At 44.6% G+C, this 23,501-nt stretch overlaps 1 protein-coding gene across 2 annotated transcripts in view; it reads right to left on the bottom strand.

The window, feature by feature from the left end:
- The window catches only part of LOC144797444 (aldo-keto reductase family 1 member B1-like), a 303,524-nt gene that overhangs the window by 181,416 nt on the left and 98,607 nt on the right, over positions 1-23,501 (bottom strand). The window lies entirely within an intron of this gene.

Genomic DNA, 23,501 nt, shown 5'->3' with positions numbered 1-23,501 from the left:
CTAAGATCTCTAAGTGGATTCTAAAGACTCCAGCTATCACCAAGTGGATGTTTGTGCTTCCACCTGGATTTGGTGCGCCTCTGCAACTTTATGCAATTTTGGGATTTGCTACACTTTATCTGTTTGAGTATTTGGTGGTCAGGCATTGTTTACCTATGAATTGACTCACCGCAATGGCCTGTAGTGTAGTTCCTATATACCTGATGGGCTCTGTGCATTGGAATATAATACACTATAGTTTTGACATAGGACTAAGATCAGTATGTCTCTATCGAGTACATTAAACTTAATTACTTGTGTGTGCCATAAACAAGAAGAAACAGGTGAATGAGTGAAAATTGCGCTGGAAAGAAACACAGGTAAGAGTCAGTATCTCATTCAGCTCTAAGGATAAGGTCCTGGTCACCCTCCACGGACCAAACAATGTGCTTGAAGGACAAATACACAATTGTAAATAGAAGAAAAGGGGTATATCCTGAGCTAAAAGTCAATGGTATAGTTCATTAGTTAAATCCAGTAAGACGAATTGTCTTCATTTCATCTTGATTTTATTCTTTTTCAGTCTTCATCAAGAGAGAACACACTAGCCGCCAACACGTGTTTCGTCTTGGTGGTCTAAATGAATTTCATTTCTGGGCTTATACCATTGTGATTATGTTTATTGTAACTTTCTAGCCCTGAAGAAGTCGTTTGGTCACCACACCAAGACGAAACACGTGTTGGCGGCTACTGTGTTCTCTCTTGATGAAGACTGAAAAATAATAAAATCAAGATGAAATGAAGACAATTCGTCTTACTGGATTTAACTAATGAACTATACCATTGACTTTTAGCTCAGGATATACCCCTTTTCTTCTACTTGTGTGTGCCAGCTAACTCAGAGGTCACTAGAAACGTCTTGAATAAACAAGAAGAGATTCGTTTCTGACAACCCCCATAAACATGACAACTTTGTTTCCCTTTGGAACCAGAACAGTCTCAGAATCGTGGAAACAATAGATAACAGTTTCACTCAGTCAATGGTGCATGCTTCGTTTCGACAGAGTTGCACGGAAATAGAGAGACGGGCTTTTCAATAAAAAGGGTTTATTTAACAGTCTTATTTCTCATGCAAGAGATATGAACTGCTACAATCGTAAGACAGAATGCGAAGTATAATACGTACAGCGTTAGCGGTAACATAAAATAATACTGCAAAAGCATGGCTTGTAGCTATGACATATATTCACAAAAATACATACATAAATAACACAGGCTAAAATATAAATACTCAACTGGTGCTTCTAGCTAGTTCTACCCCAGTGTACCTAACCTAAGTGTAGTACAAGGCAGGGCCGGACTGGCTACCGGGCAGTTCGGAATGCTGCCGAGCTGCTGCCTGATTTAACTGCAGTGGGGGCTGATTTCGTCCATGGAGACCTGCGTGCGCTTCGAAATACTGAAAGCAAAACGAATTTCGTTTAGCTCACGCAGGTCCCCATTAACGAAATCAGCCCCCAGCTCAGAAGCATTCCTAACTGCCCGGTAGCCAGTCCGGCCCTGGTACAAGGTGAGAAGTAGGTGCTTTTTAGCTATAGTCTAGATTGGCTATAGTTTAGATTAGTGTTGCCAAGATTTGGCAAAAGTCACTCTAGGTTCTAGTCCGCTCCATACCTTAGAATGAGAAAGGTTGGAATCTCTTTCCAGGTCTCGATCTTTAACACCCCACAAGGGGAGTCAGAAACACTGGAGCTGTATTCTCTGCGAGGAGGATGACATCGTCTGTTCAGTGCGTCAGGCGGGGACTCGCTCCCCTTTCGAACTTGCCTTGGCGAACCGCGTCGTGCAAGTATGCAGCTGGATCCTACCATGCACCGTAGTTTGCCAGGACAAGTGAAGGTATATTTATAACTTGAAGGTGTTTTAGGAATGCTAGTATTGACGTAATAGTCGGGCATAGGAACGTCATGAATGAACCCCTAAGGAATAGATGTTCATGCATAATAAATGAATTCTTGGAGACATCAATAATCCAAGCAAGGGGAATTCCAAAGGCTTAAGAGTCTGGTTTCCAGGAACTCGTTGTGACGTAGTTGGACAGATGTAGGTGACCATGCCTGTATTTGGTTCACATGGATAATGCCTAAATAAGGGTTGGATTACTATGCCTAAATAAGGGCAACGGGAACTGTGCCTATATAAGGGCATCCAAAGGAAAACCTACATACGGTATCTAAATTGACACACAACACCCACTCCACTTTCGTATGAACGACATTACTCAGTCCTAAACATGTTAAACATATCTAAAATAGAGTTTCGCATGATTTGCTAAAACATGTCTAAAAACATATTTCTAAAAAAAGTATCTAAAAGTGTTACTAAGCATAAAATGCAATGATGCTGTAAATATTAAGGCAATGTGTCATTCCAAGCATATATTTACAGTGAATGCTAAATGAATGAACATTCATATATACATATTATGAAATGGCTTGTCAAATACAGAAGAAAAAGGGCTGAAACCATTTAATTTCAGATTACATAAATCAATTGTTGTTGACAAGGTGATATATTGTCTCAGGAAGTTTTTCAAAGAGTTCTGTTCTCTATGAATAATTCTACTTTAAGCAGATTACTGTGCCAAAAAGGAAAAATACAAATTTGGAGAAAAAAAATTAATCATAGGAAAAAGTTCCAAAGTTAGTCCTTGTTTTTGAAATATGCAGCTCAAATTCAGAGTATCTCAGTACACTGTGTGCCAAATCAAAAGTCAGTGTATGGGGAAAACATGAAATCTAATCCTGGAGACAAAAAGTCGTCTACCGTTGTAGGTGAAAGTTGGATTACCTCATTTAGAAGACTAACCACAAAAAGATGAGAAGCATCGCCTTCAGCATTGGTCGCAGCAGCCATGTTTATATCGGATGTTACCTGTGTGCCTGTTGTTTCCTCTCCTACCTCAGCAGTAGCAATTTGCGTCTGTGAGATCTCAATAAATGCCATCATCAGAATTGGTAGCGGCTGAGGACAACACAGAGCATGGGCCGTTCATGGGTCCAGCAGAGTATCAATATCCGTCGGCATGACTGATGGGAGTGTTAGACGGATGATTAGCACACATTCTTCACCGTAAATCAGGCAGCATATAACAGGTAAGATGCAATCTTTCCAGATTGGCCTGAATGACAGAAACCATGTGGTATTTAATTCTCGTTGATGAGGCAAACCCAACATTTGGACGATGTGCTCACAACACTTCATCTCCAGTAGAGCTCTCTCCACGGTGAACTGGGTGTCACTGGTGATTTAGCTTGCCATATCGTAGCAGTAGGAGCAAAAACAGGATCCCTGCAACGAGTGCTAAAAGCAGAGGCAGTCCGCCAAACACAGAGTGCACGAAGTTTGGAATTATTCCAAAGACTGCGTGAAAAGGTGCTAACAGTCCTGAACACACGTTCTTAAATACATGTACAATACCGCTCGTATAAGACATGTTTAAGATACGTTCCAACATTTCTGAGAAATGAATAGGGCAATTGGTATACAAAAGGGCATGTATCTCGGCAGAAGTCCTTGCGACTTGTAGATCATAGGTTCCTTTGGCCGAGGTTAGTGGCACAGTTTGTTGCAGAATAATGGCTTTCATTCTGCTTAGAGTATCAATTCTTATAGAAGAGATGTTCAGTGAAGGCCATAAAGGGGACTCCCTGGCTGTCTGTATTTGTGGAAACAAGACTTGCATACAGCAAGTGACCCTGGATGTAACAATTACTAGATATGGGACACCTGGCAACATGCCACAGCAGCTGTGATCATTCAACAAGAGGTAGCTTCCATTTGAAAGATGTCCAAAAAGTCGATTAATCACTGCAGCTGGTGAGCCTTGCAGGTGACAGGATACGTTTGTAGTAGAACCATCGCATGCACCGTGTAAATGAATACCCTGACACAGGAGAGAACCGCTTAGTGTGTTTTTACAGTTTGTACTGCTAAGAAACACTTCACGCCCCCCCACTACAACATCTATGTGCGTACGGTAAATCCCAAGATGTTTTGATGTATTCTTTACCCAACCTTTCATATTTGCCTGCTGGTATATGTTTTACAAAAGGGGGTGGTGATGGACGGAGCATCTGAACCAATCAAACACTCACACCCAGTCAACAGATCTGGGTTTAATCCATCACCGTTCTTTAGCCCACTCTGCCACCCCAGTTCAGACATGGCCATATGCAAATCAGCCTGACCCTGTGCCTCATGGGAACAGTCCAGCCTGAACTGCCAAGCCATGCCTTCCCTAGACCGGAAACAAGCTTCCTAGGACTGGTTTCTGGCATTTCAGCCGTCTTCAGCCAGGCTTGCTTGAATCCAGTGGCAAAATGAGCAAGGGACTCACATCTGAGCATACCCTGCCAACTTATGGCGAACAAAGCGGTACAAAAGGGGGTGGTGATGGACGGAGCATCTGAACTAATCAAACACTCACACCCAGTCAACAGATCTGGGTTTAATCCATCACCGTTCTTTAGCCCACTCTGCCACCCCAGTTCAGACATGGCCATATGCAAATCAGTCTGACCCTGTGCCTCATGGGAACAGTCCAGCCCGAACTGCCAAGTCATGCCTTCCCTGGACCGGAAACAAGCTTCCTAGGACCGGTTTCAAGCAATACTGAAAATGGAAAGTTGTAACAGGCAGAATAATTGTACAATGTATGATCTACTCAGTAGCTGGTTTTTCTGCCACAGTGAATGGTAACTTTTCCAATTTTTCAATGCTCAGCACAGTACAGCCTCCTCCCCTTTGTGCCAGTTTGACCTGTTATCAGTGAGATTGAATTCTTAAAACAGTGACGTAGTGTTGATTAAACGCCAAAGCACATAGTCGGGTTTTGTAGCATCCAGCCTAATAGCATGATAGAAAGTAGTTGAGACTGACCATGTTGCAACATGACCAAGTCTTGTTCCATGATGTCTATGGCAGAAGATACAATGCTGTCCAATGAATATATTCTGGACAACAGAGTTGTTAACCCATTGTCTACTACAGAGAGAGATTTCTCTCAATTAAACAATCAATTTCTCATATTCGTTCTGCAGTCTCTGCTTGGGTAATCTTCTATATTTCATTATAGGTAGCGTAGATACCAGCATATATGAAACATTTTTGACGTGGTTTACTTGGTCTTAGCAAGAATTCACTAAGGTCTGCGCCTTCTTTAAGTAAAGATAAGTGTTGTTTTACACCCTTTAGTGTAGCTTTCTGTAGCCATTTGAGGCAATGTTTCCCTACACTGTATGTTGTTACTTCCCCCGGATGCTGTCTTTGAACATATCTTAGGTCTGGCCTATTGACATTTAAAACCCTGTGTTTTGTTCAGGAATCGATCTTGACAGTTGTTTGTGTCTGTGGGCCAGAGCAACTATTTTTTCCATTTTGGATCTGATCTGTTGTGATGCAAAATGTTATGTATGCCCACCTGCTCCAGTGTAGTGCTAATACTTGCAGGTATAGGTATGGTTGGTGTGTTCATGTCTTTGATCTTGGCTAACCCAAGGCAAGACGTTTGTTGAACAGTGTCATTCAAAAACATAATTTGCTCAGGGATGATACAGGCTCTAAACAAAACTTCTATCCCCTGCACTTGCCAATCTTTTGTACCCTAGACAGATTTTGTCTCAATGTTGTCTTTCCAAAAGTCGAAACCCTGTCTAGACAGTTGGGCAATAAAGGCTGCAGAATAAATCTGTTTTGTATTGGTTAACATTTTTTTCATTCCGGTCTTGTTCACATTTTTACAGAAAAACGTTTCTGGATTTGACAAGTTGAATCCTGAAAAATATGGAAATTTCTATGCAAAAGTTTTTGAGCTACCCTTTGGAGGTGTAGGACAATGTTCCCATTGGTTATACATAAATACATTTCTAGGTGTTGCAGTCTTATGCAAGAAATGATGACCATAATGGTTATAACAATACCAGAGTCTGATGAACCGTCTAAATATTCATGATTCGTGAATACTGCAGACAATTCTAGTTCAGACATCATATTATAAACAGTCTTGTAGTCCCAATCATCAAGACAAGGTAATAGAAGTAATAAAGTCACTTAATGAAATTTAAAATAAGTGTGGAATCTTCAAATGTTCAGACAGGCCAAAAGTGCCATATTCAGTTCTGTCCCAAACTATACCATCTGGTATAGGTACGGCTGTGATGTTCACTGCTGACAAGTCTCTTGCTTCACAATGGGATGATTTGTGTGGCTGGAGAAGTAAGTTCACTTTTTTATTTGCTGTGTCCATTTGAATATATCTTCCATATATCAGCATGCCCAGAATTATTACCAGAGCTAACCAAAGTAGAAAGAAGAATATCCCCAAAACAATCCATAGTTCAATCCATGGTGAAACCAGATAAGTCTTTTTCAGGTGATAAGTATGTTGCTTGTTCTCTGATGGTTCTTTGTGCTGGTGTCATTTCAGGTTCACTGGGATCCTCAGAAAATGTATCAAAGTTAATGATATAGCCAGAGGCAGTTCTTTCAATGGTTGGAATTGCATCAGGATTTGTTGAAATTGCTGGAACCAGTTGATCACATGTTACTTCGTTGTAGACAGGTGTATCAGGACGAACTGTTATTTGGGTCTCAAGAGGCACGAGTTCCATAGCTTTGTTGCTTAGTCCTTCATTTCTCACTGTAGCATCTTCAAAAGTGATGGGTCTCTCAGTTTGAACCTCTTAGATTGTAGCTAGAGAAGTGTGTCTGCTACATTGTCGGAGTCCACTTGGCCTACTGCTTAGAATCGTCCACATTGTGTGGTTTGATCAGGTCGATGGACACAAATCTTTTCTCTTTTTTACCAGCAAGGGGCGGCAATAGTACTGTACTTGATCCGTGGATTGCTAGGACAGGTACTGGTTGTCTGTATGAAGGCCTAAATTCCTTCTTGTCCGTGATCTTTTCTCTGACTAGATCACCATGCTTTGGGATCCAGACAGGCCTTGCTGGGATGGTTGGTTTTTCCCCAGTGGTGGTTGGCTTCAGGAACACGTTGCTTTCATTTAAGTCATTTAAGTCCTGTAAAACAGCCAAACGATCTTTGATATCAAAATGTTTATTTTCCACCACTGTGCCTTTCATGTCAAGGTCCGGAATCAACATTCTAGTTCCAAATAGGACTTCATATGGCGTGACACCCCCTAGAGAACTTCTTGGCAAATTGTTCAATACATGTTGGACCCCAGAAAGATGTTTGACCCATACATATCCAAACCTAATACCCTAGCTGTTATAGACTGCTTTATGTCCCGGTTTTTTCTTTCCACAACAGAATTTCCCTCAGGATGGAATGGAGAAGAATACCGCAATGCTACGCCCTGACTGGCCATGGCTTCTTTGTAAGCTTGAGAGCAAACGCAGGGCCCTGGTCAGAATGTAGTATGCCAATTGCGTATGTGCCGATAAAGACTCGCAAATCTTTTATAACAGTTCGAGCGTCAGCCGAGCACTGATGCCACATCCAAAGGAACCTAGATTTAGTGTTTGTGGGAATGCATTCGTCCAGAGGGACGCCTGCACGTAGATAGTCTAATGCTATCTAACAATGGTGTCTGTACTGGGCTGGCAATGCTGTAGTCAGGTATCTGGTGGCATTCTGTGCTGAAATCTCTATTGCAGTTTATGCACTTAATGACGGAGATGTGAATATGTGCATTCATCCCTGGCCACCAGTACATCTCTTTTACTGTTAAAATTGTCGGGGCGTGGCCTGCAGCTGGCTAAGATGGCCTAGAGGAGCTCCGAGGGAGGCGTAGGTTCCCCAGACTCTCCGACCATATCATCCATGCATTGATCCTGCCTCGAAGACAGCCCAGGAGAGCGGAGACAGCAGGCCATCGGCCGGTCGACTTTCCAGGTGAAAAAAACCATCAGCGCACCGGGAACAAGCCTGCAATTCAGGCCTAGCAGGAGCACACAAGATCCGTCGAGCAACAGCCGGAGAGGCGGGCGCCTCGGACGACATTGCCAGCTGGGAGCGGCTGCTGCGCATCCCCGTCAAGCACCGATAGACAACCATCATGGCCCTCCGCAGGGTCAAACACAGCGAGCAGAGCACAATAGACACCCATGGTGCTGGCTCCTGCCCGACTTTGTATGTGGCGCGCCCCAGGGTAAGCTGAGGACGGGGCGGCTGGACTACGTCACTGCAGCCGAGACCCTGGGTGAATCGGCACCCGCGTAGGGGCTCATGGAGCCTGACCTCGGGCAAAGAATAAAAAAGTGGGAGAAGCAGCACATGAAGAGGAGGCGGCTTTGTCCGTGGTGGGGAGAGGAGTGCCCGGGGCGCCCAGCAGAGGCCAGGGTCTCCATTAGTAATAAGTTCCGCCTGTGAAGACTCCATTCCAAGGGCCGAATATACACACCATTACGGCCTCGTGGCGGAGGAGGGTTCTGGCACCACATTTTTTCATAAGGCCCTGGGGAGTGATTCCCCACCCGGGGTAGCACTGGGCAACAACCAACAGGCATAGGCAGAAGAGCGATTGCCCCAGGGGGACCCTATTGACCCTGCTCCCGGCGCTAGTGGCAGACCTGTTTCACTGAACAGCATTCCCCAGGCTGCAGCTTCATATGAGCACAGCTCAGCTGACTGAAGATCCCAAGAAGTGAACAGGGTACACTCGGCCTGACAGGGTACCCCTGGAGAATAAGTACACCTCGGCTGTGAGGGCATTATTGGACCAGTGCCCCAGTACCTACAAGTTCACGGCGCAGAGGGAAAACCAACAGGCCACGCATGGAGAGATGTTCCGCAAGAGGGCGGCGGCGACTACCGACTGACGCTGGATTATTCGGACAAAGATGGGTGGCAGAGGCCCATGCACGACCACTCAGGTCAAACTGGACAAATATGCGTATGTGAGAGACTTTCCGGCTCTGCCAGACCGCAAAGAAATGTCGGACAAGGCCCCGGAAGGGGAGGGAGCGAGTTGATATTATGGCTGCTCTTACTAATGTTTAATTGACGGTGGGCACCATCTCTACTGATGTCTCCTTCCTACGGGCTGACTTTCAAAAGATGACCGCAAGGGTCACGGAGGTGGAACAAGTAACGGAGGTGGAACAAGTAACGAAATCCCTGTCTAAAGACACCACCACACTACTTCAAAAAGTCAGCCACTTAGATGCGGAAAATAAACTTAAGGCGGTGAAGCTGGATGACCAGGAGGGGTGCTCTCGCCGCAATAACGTTAGAATCACGGGCATTCCCGAAAATGAGGGGAGTCCAGCCATGGACCTTTATGAAGAGGATCTCATAAAGACTAGACTCCAACCTAGAGGTCTTTCCACCTTTTTCTCAGTGGAAAGAGCACACAGGGTGCCAGGAGGTAGACCCAAGCCTGGAGCACCCCCAGACCCGTCCTGGTCCGAATTTTTAATTTCAGCGACAGGGATGTTATACTACAAACAGCAAGAGTAGCCCCACCGCTCCACATTCAAAACTCGGAGGTGTCCTTTTTTCCGGATTACACGGCAGCAGTTACTAAGCGTCGCAGAAGCTTCCTTGAGGTTAAAAAAGAACTTTGGAGCAGAGAATTGCCTTACTCCATGCTGTTTTCTGCGAAGCTGTGAGTGGTGGTGGATGGAAAAACCTGGTTCTTTGAAACACCGGAGGAGGCCCACGACTGGCTCGAGGGATGGCAGCGAGTGGAGGGTTCCAGACGGTCGCAGAGACACTTGCAGCAGCGGAGGGTGGAAGAGGACCCCAAGGATTGCAGACAATAGAAAGAGAAAGAATGTACGCAGCAGATCGGAGGCCGAAGCATGATGAAGGTGACGTGGCGCAATTGGAATTCGCCAGACTTGAGTGACGTTTCCAAGGTTTGCCCATACAAATGTAAAGGACACGTTGACAATTGGGAACTGGCTAACCTGTTCATCCTCCCCTGATTGAAGGCACACCAAAGACCGCGGCAGCAGGACTTGCTAAAAAGCTGCGGCAGGACTCTGTTGGTAGTTTGTCTTCGAGGTGGGGGTAGACTACGGCACTCCACAGACTTCTCACCCCCTACAGGCAAGTACTGTTATTGGGATTGGGTATTGAGCGCTCTGCAATGTTGGGGTGGTGGGTAGTTTTAAGTCGGTCTAGCAGGGAGGCAGGGAGGGGGGTGGAGGGAGTGGGTTTGGTATTATGGTTATGTTTTTTCTTGATTGCAGTTAACAAAAAGGCACTCATGTATGACACCTTTTCGGACATTGGTCAACAAATACATTACTCATATAACTCTGTGACGCAATTTATACATTCTGACAGTAATGACAGCATAGGACCCACAGGCATCTGACCGACGGCAGTTCCCCAGAACACAGGTCGCTCCCCTGTCATTAATTACGTGCAACGTGCATGGCCAGGGAGACAAAATAAAGAGAGGCTTAGTCCTACAATGTCTAAAACGATGCTCCCCGACATTGGCTCTGCTACAGGAGACGCATCTCACCGGTACCACTTGCAATTCGCTAGACAGATGGAGGTTTAAAATGGTTGCCCACTCAGAGTTTTCCTCTGGTTCGAGAGCTGTAGGTATCCTAGTTCAAAAGCAATCACCGCTAATAATACATAAAACAAAGACGGACGCAGGCGGCCGCTACGCAGCTCTTGTTGGTCAATGGGAGGGGCGCCCTATCAATATAGTATCAGTCTACATTCCTCCAGCCCTTCAGGCTGTCACACTCTCAGCCCCTAGTGACTTCCTACATGATCTCCCGGAAGGGGAACTACTGATTGGGGGAGACTTTAATGTCACAGTAGATGGGACTTTGAACTGGCATCCCGCAAGGGAGCATGCAACGGGCGTCTATCGCCTGGGGAGCTTTCTGGATATGCTAGGGCTCACCGACATATGGAGGCATCGCCACCCTGCTGCTTGACAATTTGCTTTTCATTCTGGGGTTCATAAGAGCCTGTCCAGAATAGACTAATTTCTTGTATCAGGAGACAGCTTGAGAAATGTGGAAAAGATTGAGATTAGACCCAGAGGTACTTCTGACCACTCCCCAGTGCTTTTAACTTAGACATATCACCACACAGTACGGCAGCGCATCTATTCCATATTTCCTGGATACTTACGTGTTCCCAAGATCATGAAAGCTATTGTCACTACAACACAACACTACTTCCAAGAAAACATCTCGTTGGTCCACTCCCCGCTACCCTATGGGAGGCCTACAAAACTGTTCTCAGGGAACAGGCCATTGCTTCCATTGTAGGTCATAAGCGTGAAAAGCAGCGGGAATTCAATGCTATAGAATTAGAGCTACATAATGCCGATGCCCAATACACCCGCAACCCAACTCCGGCTACGGCCCAATGCTTGCGTCTTAAACAACAAGAGCATAGGGAATATCTTAGGGAGGTGACTAAATTGGGACTGTCGGCCACACGACATAAGATATATGAAACCAGCGATAAGGCCGGAAAACTTCTGGCATGGCTTGATAAAAGGGAGCAAGAGAAAAAGTGGATAGCACAACTCTGAACGAGGGACAATCAGGTGGTGACTGACCCGCGGACAATAGTGCACACGTTAGCGCAACACTTTCGACAGGTTTACACATCATTGTCAGCTATAACTACGGAAGAGGCACTTACTTACATAAAAGGGGGAACATACATTACGACGCGGTTGTTACACCGCGCTACCATTACAACGCGGGCAATACAACGCAAGTCGTTACCACGACTTACGCTGGAGGGCGCTCTAGGCTAAGGAATAGTAGATTTACTATTCCAACACCTTCCCTACTGTAGGCTGGTGTTGGAATAGTAAATTTTACTATTCCTGAGTCCAGCACCCTACAGCGCAAGTCGTGGTAACGACTTGCATTGTAAAGCCCGCGTTGTAATGGTAGTGCGGTGTAACAACCGCGTTGTATTGACATACAACCACATAAAAGATATTGCTATGCCCCAGCTCACACCAGGGAAGGCCCTCATGCTTGAAGCCGATCTTACGGCTGAAAAGCTACAAGTGGCGATCGGTTCACTGCAATCTGGGAAGGCGATGGGACCTAATGGTATACCCGTGGAACTTTATAAAAAACCGGCAGGGACAATAGCCCCACACCTGCTAAATATGTACTGTGATAGTCTGCAAAATGGGGTCTTATGGTTTATGGGCCTTTTTTGCGTGTACGTTAAGTTAGCATGGCTTATTCGAGGTTTAAATGCCGTTTTTCCCTTTTGCTACTTTTGCGCATGACACTGCTTAGCTGTTTTTGCTGAATTAGCTTGGATGAAGGTCTATACATGGGAAAAGGGTTGTTTTTCGACATCTCTAGACATACATCGTATCCCCAGTCTGTACAGTGAGTGCTAAGATGCCAAGGGTATCATAACGTGAGCCTGTTTAGTTGCTTGTCCGTGTAACATATTCTAGACACAACAATTTGGCAGGTGCAAGCCGAAGTAGGATACTGGCGCCTTTATCTTAGCACATTTGCCAGAATTGCATACACTTGGAAGATTCCAGGCATGCAGACTAACCAATCCTGATGTAATTTACACTTACTGAGCGGACAGGTAAATGGGGTCCCCTAAGATAACTCCAGAGGCCTTCTATAGTTTTATAATACATAGTTCCTAGCTAGGGAGGGTGTTTTAAATAGGCACTTTTATCACCTGTTTGCACTATCATTGTAACATGAATCCTCCTTTTGTATTTTATGGAATTATAACCATGCTGTCCAGATTATTATTATCCATATGTATGCTGATGTTGATTAAAATACTGCGCTTGAGATCACGTTGTTAAAACAAACATTTTAACCTTACAGTGTCTCTATTTTACTCCCCTTTTGGACTGGTATGAACGTATAACAAAAGAGTGTTCTCACTTCCCACCATTCCTGAGATGGTTCTAAGTCGCATGTTCTAGGTTGTCTAATCATTGGTTTCTTTGCTATAGGACGAAGAGCTAATGTGACACTGATTTCTAGTCTGGTAGGGGATTTTGAGTACTAAGGTGAATTTTGGCACACCCTAATTCACTGATGTCCAAAGTCTCGGTGCACAGTTCTGTGTTTGGGCAGAATCCCTGTTACACAGGTGAGCTCCCACCAGATCAGTGACTAGCTGCTACAGTGACAATTCCAAAGTCTGGAAAGCCCCCTGAAGATTGTACCTCGTATCGCCCCATATCCTTAATCAATGCAGAGGCTAAAATCCTTGTGCAACTCCTTGCGATAAGACTAACCCCACACCTTGCAACCCTGATACATCCGGACCAGTCCGGTTTCATGCCAAGCAGAAATACGGCGCTGAACTTGAGGCATTCACATGGTGTAATGGCCCTTATACCATATCTTCAGGAACCAGCCATTCTCCTTTCCTTGGACATGCGAATGGCATTCAATATGTTTGAGTGGCCCTTCTAATTCGCTATGCTACCTCACCTGGGCTTTGGCCCTAAGTTCTGCGCATGGATACGTCTACTATATTCCAAACCGTTGCCTATGTGACGGCAAATGGTCATATATCCAAAGACTTTGCACTAACACGGGGCACGCACCAAAGCAGCCTGCTGTCACCGCTGCTCTTTACCCTAGTGCCGGAGCCGCTAGCAGCATGGATTAGATGGGAACCAATGATCCGGGGAATTAGATGGGCGGAAGGGTGGGAGGGCAGCATCTCACTATATGTGGATGACATATTATTGTACATGACCTCCCCTAGACGCTCCATTCTGGTACTCCTAAATATATGTGAACTTTTTGGTCGGGCGTCTGGGTACACCACAAACTGGTCCAAATCGATCTTATTTTTATTCATGGCCCACCACGTCAACTCCCAAAGGATTGCCCACTGCAGATCATGGAGGATGCATTTAGATATTTGGGTATATATATCACGGCCAACTTGGATTAATTATTATTGTTATTATTATTATTATTATTATAATGGGCACAGCTACCCTAGACAGGGTTTCCCGGCGCAGGCATGTCTACTACTGCAGACTGAATAAACGAAGAGCTAGTCACTGAGAGAAAAGCCGAGTCTTAAGATCTTGCCGAAACTTAAGGTAGAAAGATTCCTGTTTCATGGAACAGGGAAGAGAATTCCATAATCTGGGGCCGAGAAATGCAAAGGAGCGACCACCCATTCTGGATAGTCTACAATTAGGTGTAACAAAATTGCCTTGGGTGGCTGAACGTAAAGACCCGGAAGGGACATATGGATGGACAAGCTCCTGAAGATAAGATGGAGCGGTCCCTTGTTTGATTTTAAAAACAAGGCACAGGGTCTTGAATTTAATACGACTATCAATGCGGAGCCAGTTTAAGTCCCGGAGGAAGGGAGAGATGGATCGTCTCCTTGGGATATGACATAGAAGACAGGCTGCGGAATTCTTTAAAAGAAATCTCGTACCTCCCCTGGAACATTTAAAAAGGGATGCGATACACTGGGGCACATAACCACTGACACTGCTGAGAATGTCAGCACTTAAAATTATGGTGCTCCCTCGATTCCTGTACGCGTTAGAAAATACAACATTTCCCGTGCCACCAGGCTATTTAAAAAAGATAGCGGATCAGGTTTCTGGTCTGTTGTGGGGGGGGGGGCAAACCGGAGCGCATAGCGCAGGGCAAATTGGTTAAAGGGTGGTATGATGGCGGAATAGCACTCCCAAACATACATTTATACTATTGGGCAGACCAGCTGAAGCTCATTAATCAATGGATACACACCCCACAAATGGACCCCGCATTCAAAGCAGACGGGCATGGATTAGGGGTGGAGGGCATGATATCTGCACTTTATAATAAGAGGCGAGCCCCCACTGTTCTCGGGCTCACAAAGCAGACGGTCAACTTATGGCACGAGGCACATACTAAATTTGGATGGCAATTATAACCCAACTTACTCCTCTTTGGGACACACAACGATTGGGTAGCCTTAGGAATTGTAAGGGATTTGCTCAGTGGGACGCAATCGGTATATCCACGGTGGGTGACATGTGGCACAAAGGGGAGGTAATCACATTCAAACTTCTTAAAACCCAGTACGAGCTAGCGCCCTCCGAAATATTTAGATATATGCAGATAAAACACACGCTGGAAGCTGCCATACCATCCAGTACCGACGTCCCAGAGGCCACCCCCCTAGAGGACAGACTGCTGATGGACTGAATGCACAAACGGGCTACTTCCCTCACCTACCAAAAATTAGTCAACAACTTACCTGACCCTCATGTGGCACTCAGGGAAAAGTGGTCCCGGGATGTGGGAGAATTCAAAGACTCCGAATGGCAGGAGGCACTGGCATCCCCGCGGGATGTGGGAATACCATCAAAACTCAAACTAGTGCAACTCAAAATACTACATAGAACCTTTTATGCCAGGCTCACTCTTTGTAAAATAGGGACAACATCGCACCCGTACTGCTTAAAGCGATGCGGGGAGGGGGGTACATTCTACCATACCGTGTGGCAATGTCCGAAGATCATGGAGTATTGGGTAAAGGTGATGAAAACAATATCACAAGCAGCGGAAGTGTCACTAGTGCCAGAACCCAAGAGATGTTTGCTAAATGTTTGGAACCGAATGATCTTACTCACCCAGCACAAGTTTGGGCCACACTGGGGATAGTAATTGCTAAGAGCAACATCACACAAAAATGGGGTGCGGGAGTGTCACCAACACTTGCAGCATGGTGCAGGATATGGACACAGCTATGGTGGCTGAGCAGGCGGTGTTCGTCAATCAAGGCTGTCCTCAAAAGTGGAGCTTGGGGGGTATGGAATAAATTCAGGGGATACATCTGTGAGCCACCCAGGGTATGGGTCGAGGAGGGTACTGATGAAGAAAATGGCAGGGAGACGCAAAATTAATGGGTGGAATATTGTCATTTGCTATACTGTGAGCACTATCAATTTGCAAAATGTCATAAGAATGTTGACGTCTGGATGCAATGTTTGTACATACTGTCTGATTAACTTGTGCCTTGATTATAACAAAAAGACTTCCAGAATTTTTTTTGTCTTAGAGATCACTTGATGTATCAGAACGTCTCCCAGATGTGCTTCGTACATCAAAGTTGTCCTACGTTCCATGTTTGAAATGACCCTATCCCCCACTCCAGGGATTCGAGCAAACAGAACTCTGTTCTCATCAATTATATATGAGTATTTGAGGGGGCACTTTTTAGGTAATGCTGCACCAGTGCCTTTACTTGAAGCATTGACAGCCATTATTATTTCACTGTCTATTTTTGTTTTTAAACGAGTGATTGCAGCTACGGATGCCATTTGCACAGCCCCCTTCTCGGCTTCATCAGCCAATGAATTCCCTTCAACGTGAACGGCATCACGTTGATGACTCAGCGTGTGTATCACATGAGTGTTTTGTAGTCCGTTTCGTAACTGAACTACTTGTTCCCAAAGCATTTTATGCTTGATTGTGCCACCATTTGCATCTTTGAAACCGTTTTGAAGCCAATTCTATAAATATTCATTGTATGATTGAACACAGTAAAAAGAATCGCACACTGTGAGTGTGGGGAATTAGCGATACATATTTTCAAGTACCATTTTGAATGCTTGTAGTTCAGCTCGCTGACCTGTACAATCTCCTAGAGATTGCGTTTCTGTGACCATTGGTCTGAATTTGCAATCACGCATATTACCTTTAACAATCGCGCATGCTGCACTATAAGCTTGCTTACCCCCCGTAGCGGGTTGTGCAGATCCGTCAGTATAAATGATACATTCATACTGGTCAAGAGGGAGAATTTCAGTACGCAGAGGACATTTGTGTTTGTACTGCAGGAATGCTTGTGTTTTCAAATAAGGATCAAAAACATATTGAACATCAGTTGCAGCAAGAGAATTATTCCATTGTATCCAACTCTGATGTAAAGCTTTTGCATTCGGAATGCTAGCTTTTGTAACTGCCTCTAAGGCTGGTACAGGGGTTACAACCATAATGTGTTTTCCCTGTGCTTGGGCTCTTTCGTTTGCTACAGCGGTTTGAACTGCTGGCAGAATTCTGTCGATGTCAATTTCATTTCTGTTTGCGTGTACAAATGTGACTTGTATGCAATTGGTACTTTTTCACCTTCATTAAAAGTTAAGTAGGTGAATCCGCATTGACCCGGAATGATTCAGATCACTAAGTTGTGTACGTTTACGCGTGTTTCTAAATGTTTTGTTGCTAACATATTAGCTTGAAGTGAACGCAAAGCTTCTGTGTGTTCTTGTGTTCAATGTGTGATTTTAAAATCAGGTTTGATTAATTCGTAGAGCGGTTTAACCCTTTCTGCGTAGTTTAGAATGTATGTCTTTCCAAAATTCAGGAAACCTAGAATCAACTACGTTTTTCAGCGTTTTTGGAGGTTGGAATAGCACACACTTTTCTAAAAAGTTGGCTGCCAGGCTTTTGCCTTCACTTGATAGGTCATATCCTAGGAAACGGACGTTGAGATGGGCAATTCTTGATTTTTTTAAATTGAATTTATAACCTTCAGAGGCGAAGCCCAGTATAATGGTGTTCACCCTGTTCAAGTGCCTATCCGTCTGTCAGATAGATATCATCGACATATGACAATGCCTCGTCATCATAAGTTTGTAGTAACTCTGTTACTTTTGCTGAGAATAAACCCGGGCTACTCTTGAATCCCTGTGGGAGTCGACAACATTGATGCTGGGTCCCCATTATTGAGAAAGCTGTCAAATACCTACTTTCAGGTGCTATGTTTTGACAAAAGAAACCGTTAGAAATATCTAAAGTTTTTTTTATATTTTTTATGCACAATGTTATTCATTAATGCTGTGCTGTGGGTATTTTGCACTGTAAATGTTTTACAACAAGAGTTTAGGTGTCTGTAATCCAAAATTAGACAATATGTATTGTCTGGTTTGGAAACAGGAAATAAAGGATTGCTCATTGATGAGGTGCAGGTTTCAATCATCCCTTGGTATTCAAGTTGATCTAAAATCTCCCTGACCTGTTTTTAGCTTCTTGCTTAATTGGATACTGCCTTTGTGCAGTTGGTTGATTTTTTAAATGGATCTTGTGGTGAGGTGAGTCCTCATCCCATCCTACATGATTTTTATATAGTGCTGGGGCTTGGGCAACTGGCCATTTCATGGCATAAGTATATTTGAAATGTACTGGAAAATGGATAATGATGTCTTCGCCATGTGGGTACTCTCTGACAAATTCTGGTGACCAGACTCGTTCTGCTAGAAGTATATCATAACCCTTTGAAAGTCGCTCCCAAAATAGTGCTTTCACTTTTCTTGGTATGTCTCCTTCCATCCGGAGTGTTATTTCATATAACCTATGTGGAGAACTAACCCTGGTGTCTGCAGTTTCAACTTCAATGTTCTCATACACGTCCACTGTCTCCAGAAGTTCCTTCAGGTTCTGGCGAGGTCTTGTTACTTCTGCTGCGCTGTCCAACATTGTCTGAGCCCATTCTCCGTTCTTGAGCTGTGTTCTCAGAATCCTCGGCATGTCTGATCTTTAGACCTGCTACTTTCTTCTTGGAGAATTGAAGTTTTAGTTTATTTTTCTGAATGTGTTGATCATCTTTGAACTTCACGCTTTCTTCTTTTTGATCTGACCATCCTCTTCTTTCTGATGACTGTGATGATATCTGAAAGGTACTAGAGGAACGTGTATCAGTATCTTGATACCTGTCAAGTTTTCTAAAATTATCCCTATTCCTGAGATTATACCTCCTTTCAGAGGTCTCCTTTTGAGGAGACCTACCTCCTGATTGAGAACGTTTCTCTTTTGAATGTTGTTTGCTATTATCCCACTTCTTTTTAGAAGGGGTAAGATTGTTTTAGTAAAGTCTTTCAGACAGTTGTGGTTTAACTGTATAATTCTATTAACTTTTATATGTTACTAAGTAATTCCTCGTCCGACATCGATTCAATGTCAGGGTCAGGTGGAGAGCCGGCTAAAACCAGCCATGTTGCTCCTGGTCTACCTAGTGGACCGAGCCTGGTAATGCGATTTAAGTGTTTTAGGGTGCCTTTAAAACAAAGCTCATGTTCCTGGTATGTGAGTGGAATTTCAATATCCCCGAAAGGAATATATTCCTCTGGTGGATCATCTTCTTTGTAGAAGTGAAACATTTTAGTTACTGGATGTGATTCATGGAATACTATCCATGAGTAGAATACCTCTGTCTGGTGAGATTCATGTGCCTCTATTACAAAAACTGCTCTACCACCTCGTGGTGTTAGACCATGTCTTGTAAGTTTTAGAGTGATGGCCCACCTTAAATTAGGAGGAATGATTATAGCATTCTCATCGGTTTCATTAAAACCTGTATAGTCAAAAACTGTGGCGACTTGGTCGGGTATAGTTTCGCTGTTATTATCCCCGTTTAGGGACATTTTGTTTAATGAAAATTGCAGAGCAAGTTTCAAGGGAACAAAGATAAGGTGCACAATATTTTGGAACACTGTATCCTTCAACGTTGAATAAACCAAAAAAGCTAATACATAGGATTTTTCGTCCTACTCAGCTATGGCGGATATTATCCCTACCTACTCCAGACGTCTTTTGGAGTTTTATGAGTAGAGGGTCTCTGAGAAAAGCATGTCTGAGTTACTTCAGTATCTACTGTTAAATCAGTGCCTTACCAAACCGTTGGGCGCCATGTAGTGTAGTTCCAATATCCCTGATATACTCTGCGCATTGGAATAATATACAGTATAGTTTTGACATAGGACTACGGTCAGTATGTCTCTATCGAGTACATTAAACTTACCTACTTGTGTGTGCCAGCTAACTCAGAGGTCAATAGAAACTTCTCGAATAAACAAGAAAGGATTCGTTTCTGACAACCGCCTAAACATGAAAACGTTGTTTCCCTTTAGAATCGGAACAGTCTCAGAATCGTGGAAACAATAGATAACAGTTTTACTCAGTCAATCGTGCATGCTTCGTTTCTACAGAGAGGCACAGAAATGGAGAGACGGGTATTTCAATAAAAAGGGTTTATTGAAGAGTCTTATTACTCATGCAAGAGCTATGAATGGCTACAATCGTAAGACAGAATGCGAAGTATAATACGTACAGCGTTTGCAGTAAGATAAAATAATACTGCAATAGCATGGCTTGTAGCTATGACATATATTTATAAAAATACATACATAAATAACACAGGCTAAAATATAAATACTCAAACTGGTGCTTCTAGTTAGTTCTACCCCAGTGTACCTAACCCAAGTGTAGTATGAGGTGAGAAGTAGGTGCTGTTTAGCTATAGTCTAGATTGGCAATAGCTTAGATTGGTGTTGCCAAGATTTGCCAAACGTTCCTCTAGGTTCTTCCGCTCCATACCTTACAATGAGAGAGGTTGGAATCTCTTTCCGGGTCTTGATCTCTAACACCATGCAAGGGGAGTCAGAAACACTGGAGCTGGATTCTCTGCGAGGAGGATGACAGCATCTGGTCAGTGCGTCAGGTGGGGACTCGATCTCCTTCCGAACTTGCCTTGGTGAACCGCATCGTGCAAGTATGCAGCTGGATTGTACCGTGCACCGTAGTTTGCCAGGGCAAGTGAAGGTATATTTATACCTTGAAGGTGTTTTAGGAATGCCAGTATTGATGTAAAAGTTGTGCATAGGAACGTCATGAATGAACTCCCTAAGGAATAGATGTTCATACATAATAAATTAGTTCTTGGAGAAATCAATAATCCAAGCAAGGAGAAGTCCTAAAGGCTTAAGAGTCTGGTTTTCCAAGAACTAGTTGTGACTTAGTTGGACGGATGTAGGTGACCATGCCTGTAATTGGTTCACATGGATAATGCCTAAATAAGGGTTGGATTACTATGCCTAAATAAGTGCACCGGGAATTGTGCCTATATAAGGGCATAAGACAGGAAACCTATATACAGTATCTAAATTGGCACACAAGAGCCAGGATCAGCTCGAGGAGAACAACAGTGTTCTTACCTCGTGCTTAGTGTTGAGAGTGTCCTGAGGAACAACAATCCTTTGACGAGAGCGAGTCATTTCATGTTGCCAGGTAGCAGCAGATGTGCAAGTCGTGCTGGTTTCCGAGAAGCAGTTAAGGTGTGTGCCAAGAATGTAAGTATGACGAGCATCCTGCATGCCCTGACTCTTGACGTAGGCTGCATGTGCTGACCCTTATGTGCTGATCCTCATTGTCATGTCGTTATGCTGTACGCAGGCACCATCTAAGATGTAGTACATTTACTTTAAGTGCAACTGTAAAAACTGTGTAGTGCGGTGTTGCTGTTATGCGCGAGTTCACAACATCACGCCATATGGAAGTGCCATTGTTAAACTGTGCTTTGTTGAAATGCAGTTGTGAAGGCGGTTTAGCACATTGTTGATATTACGTGCAAGTGCATTGTTTCTGCCAGTTACTGTTATTGTGAGGAGAACTAAAGGCTTAAACATGCACCGAAGCCTTCAATGCAATGGTAGTGCGCAAAGTGGAGCATGAAAAGGCGATGTATCGGGTGAGGGGTCGCTCACTGCAGAGGAGGTTTTGGAACTAACTACCAGTGAACAATCTTTGATGAATGTTGAATTAGTTTATTCCAATGCTACGTGAGAAGTTCATAAAATATTGTTAACATTTTGTAAAATCCCATGCTAAGCTCACCGGAGAGCAAGTTCTAGAACTCGCTACCAGTGAACAATCTTCTGTGAATGTAGAATTGTTTTATTTCAATGCTATGTGGGAAGTTCATTCAATATTATTTACATCTTGCAAAATCCCATGTGAAGCTCACCGGAGAGGAGGTTTTAGAGCTTGCTGTCAGTGAATAAGAGTAGTGCAGAAAAAGGAAGAAAGGTGCACAAAGAAGCAATAGAAATGCAGAACTAGGAAAGAGAGGTGCAGAAAGAAGCCAGAGTGGTTTGTGCACCATTAGTACCAATTTAACACCCACATTTAGCAATAAGTAACAGGTGACCATTCCAGGTTTGAAAAGAACCTTCCACCATGCTGACACACTTGTTGCTGCATTTTTGGTAAAGTTTGAGTCGTTCGAGCTAGAAATAAGGGGTTTCTTGGCCCCCAAAGTTCCTCAGAAGTATAGTGGACTTCATCCCCCAGGTACTCCTCCCCCAGGTACTCCTCATATTACCTCCAATAAATCACACACAGCAGGATTGGTGAGTTCTCACAGCAGGCCACGCCCACTTTGCCCACCACTCTGCTCCCTGGCACACTCTTGGATGGAGATTCAAGTCCCCTTTGCAGGTGGGTGTCCTTAGGGGCCAACTAGCTTACCTCTTACCCCCAGTAAGCCCCACACAGGTCACCAAGTTCAAAGCGCTCTCCACGTTTTAAAGGAAAAGAAGGCAAATGCCACAGCACTCACCATGCACTTTATCTCTCCTGCCCAGGGGCAGAAGGCAGGCACAGGCAAGCCAGCATGCAGGGCCCGGTGTGGTCCATGGGGGTCAGAGGACTGCCAAGGGCAGTGGGCCACTATGTGTTGTTCCATGCTTACGGGGGGTTCCGAGGATGAGGACTTCTGTCTTCTCTGAGTTGAGCTTCAGGCAGCTGTTGCTCACCAAGGATGCGACGTCCCACATTCCTTCCTGGAAGTTGAGTCTGGTGGTGGTGGGGTCCTTGGTGAGGGAGAGACTGAGCTAGGTGTCAATGGCGTAGGATACTATGCTAAGGCCATGCTGTCTGACGATCGCAGCGAGGGGGCCATGTAGATGTTGAAGAGGGTTGGGCTGAGTGACGTTCCCTGTGGTACTCTGCAGTAGATTTCTGAAGAGGTTCAGAGAAGAAGGGTGGCAATCTGATTCTTTAGTTTCTGTCTGTGAGGAACTAGCAGGGGCTGTCGAGGGTGGTTCCATGTATGCCAACGTCGTCTAGCCTGGCAGTGAGTGTGCGGTGGGAGACGGTGTTGAATGCTGCTGTCAGGTCAATTTGGATCAGGTCTGCGGTGTGGCCTTGGTTGAGGAGGGTGCAGATATCATCTGTGGCGGAGAGAAGGGTGGTCTTGGTGCTGTGGTTGCTGCGGAATCCAGATTGAGAGGGGTTGAGGATGGAGTTGTCTTCGATGAACCTCATTAGCTGTGCGTTGACAGTCTTCTTGCCGACATTTGCCACGAAGTGGAGAAGAGAGATGGGCCAGTAGTTCTTGAGGTCTGTGGGATCTGCGGAGAGCTTCTTAAGCAGGGATCTGACTTCTGCGCTTTTGCAGTCATCGGGGAAGGGGCTGGTCTTGAAGGTGGTGTTGATGGTGTGTCATAGTTCTGGTATGATGGCGTTGGCGGCTCTGTGGTAGATGTTAAGTAGGCAGAGGTCAGTGGGTGCCCCCGAGTGGATGCCTTTCATGGTCAAGGCGGTCTCTTAGGTCGTGGCTGGTGTTCAGGAGGAGACGGTCGGCTGGCTTGCATTGCTGCAGGGCTGAGTGGTTGTTGAGTCAGGTGTTTGGTCATTGAAGTTGTCATAGAGGTTCTTGGTTTTCAGATGAAAGTAAGATCTGAGCTTGTCGCAGA

This window comes from Lissotriton helveticus, chromosome 1_1, assembly GCF_964261635.1.
Source record: "Lissotriton helveticus chromosome 1_1, aLisHel1.1, whole genome shotgun sequence".
NCBI classification, from domain to species: Eukaryota; Metazoa; Chordata; class Amphibia; order Caudata; family Salamandridae; genus Lissotriton; species Lissotriton helveticus.
This window is presented reverse-complemented; position numbering and strand designations above follow the sequence as displayed.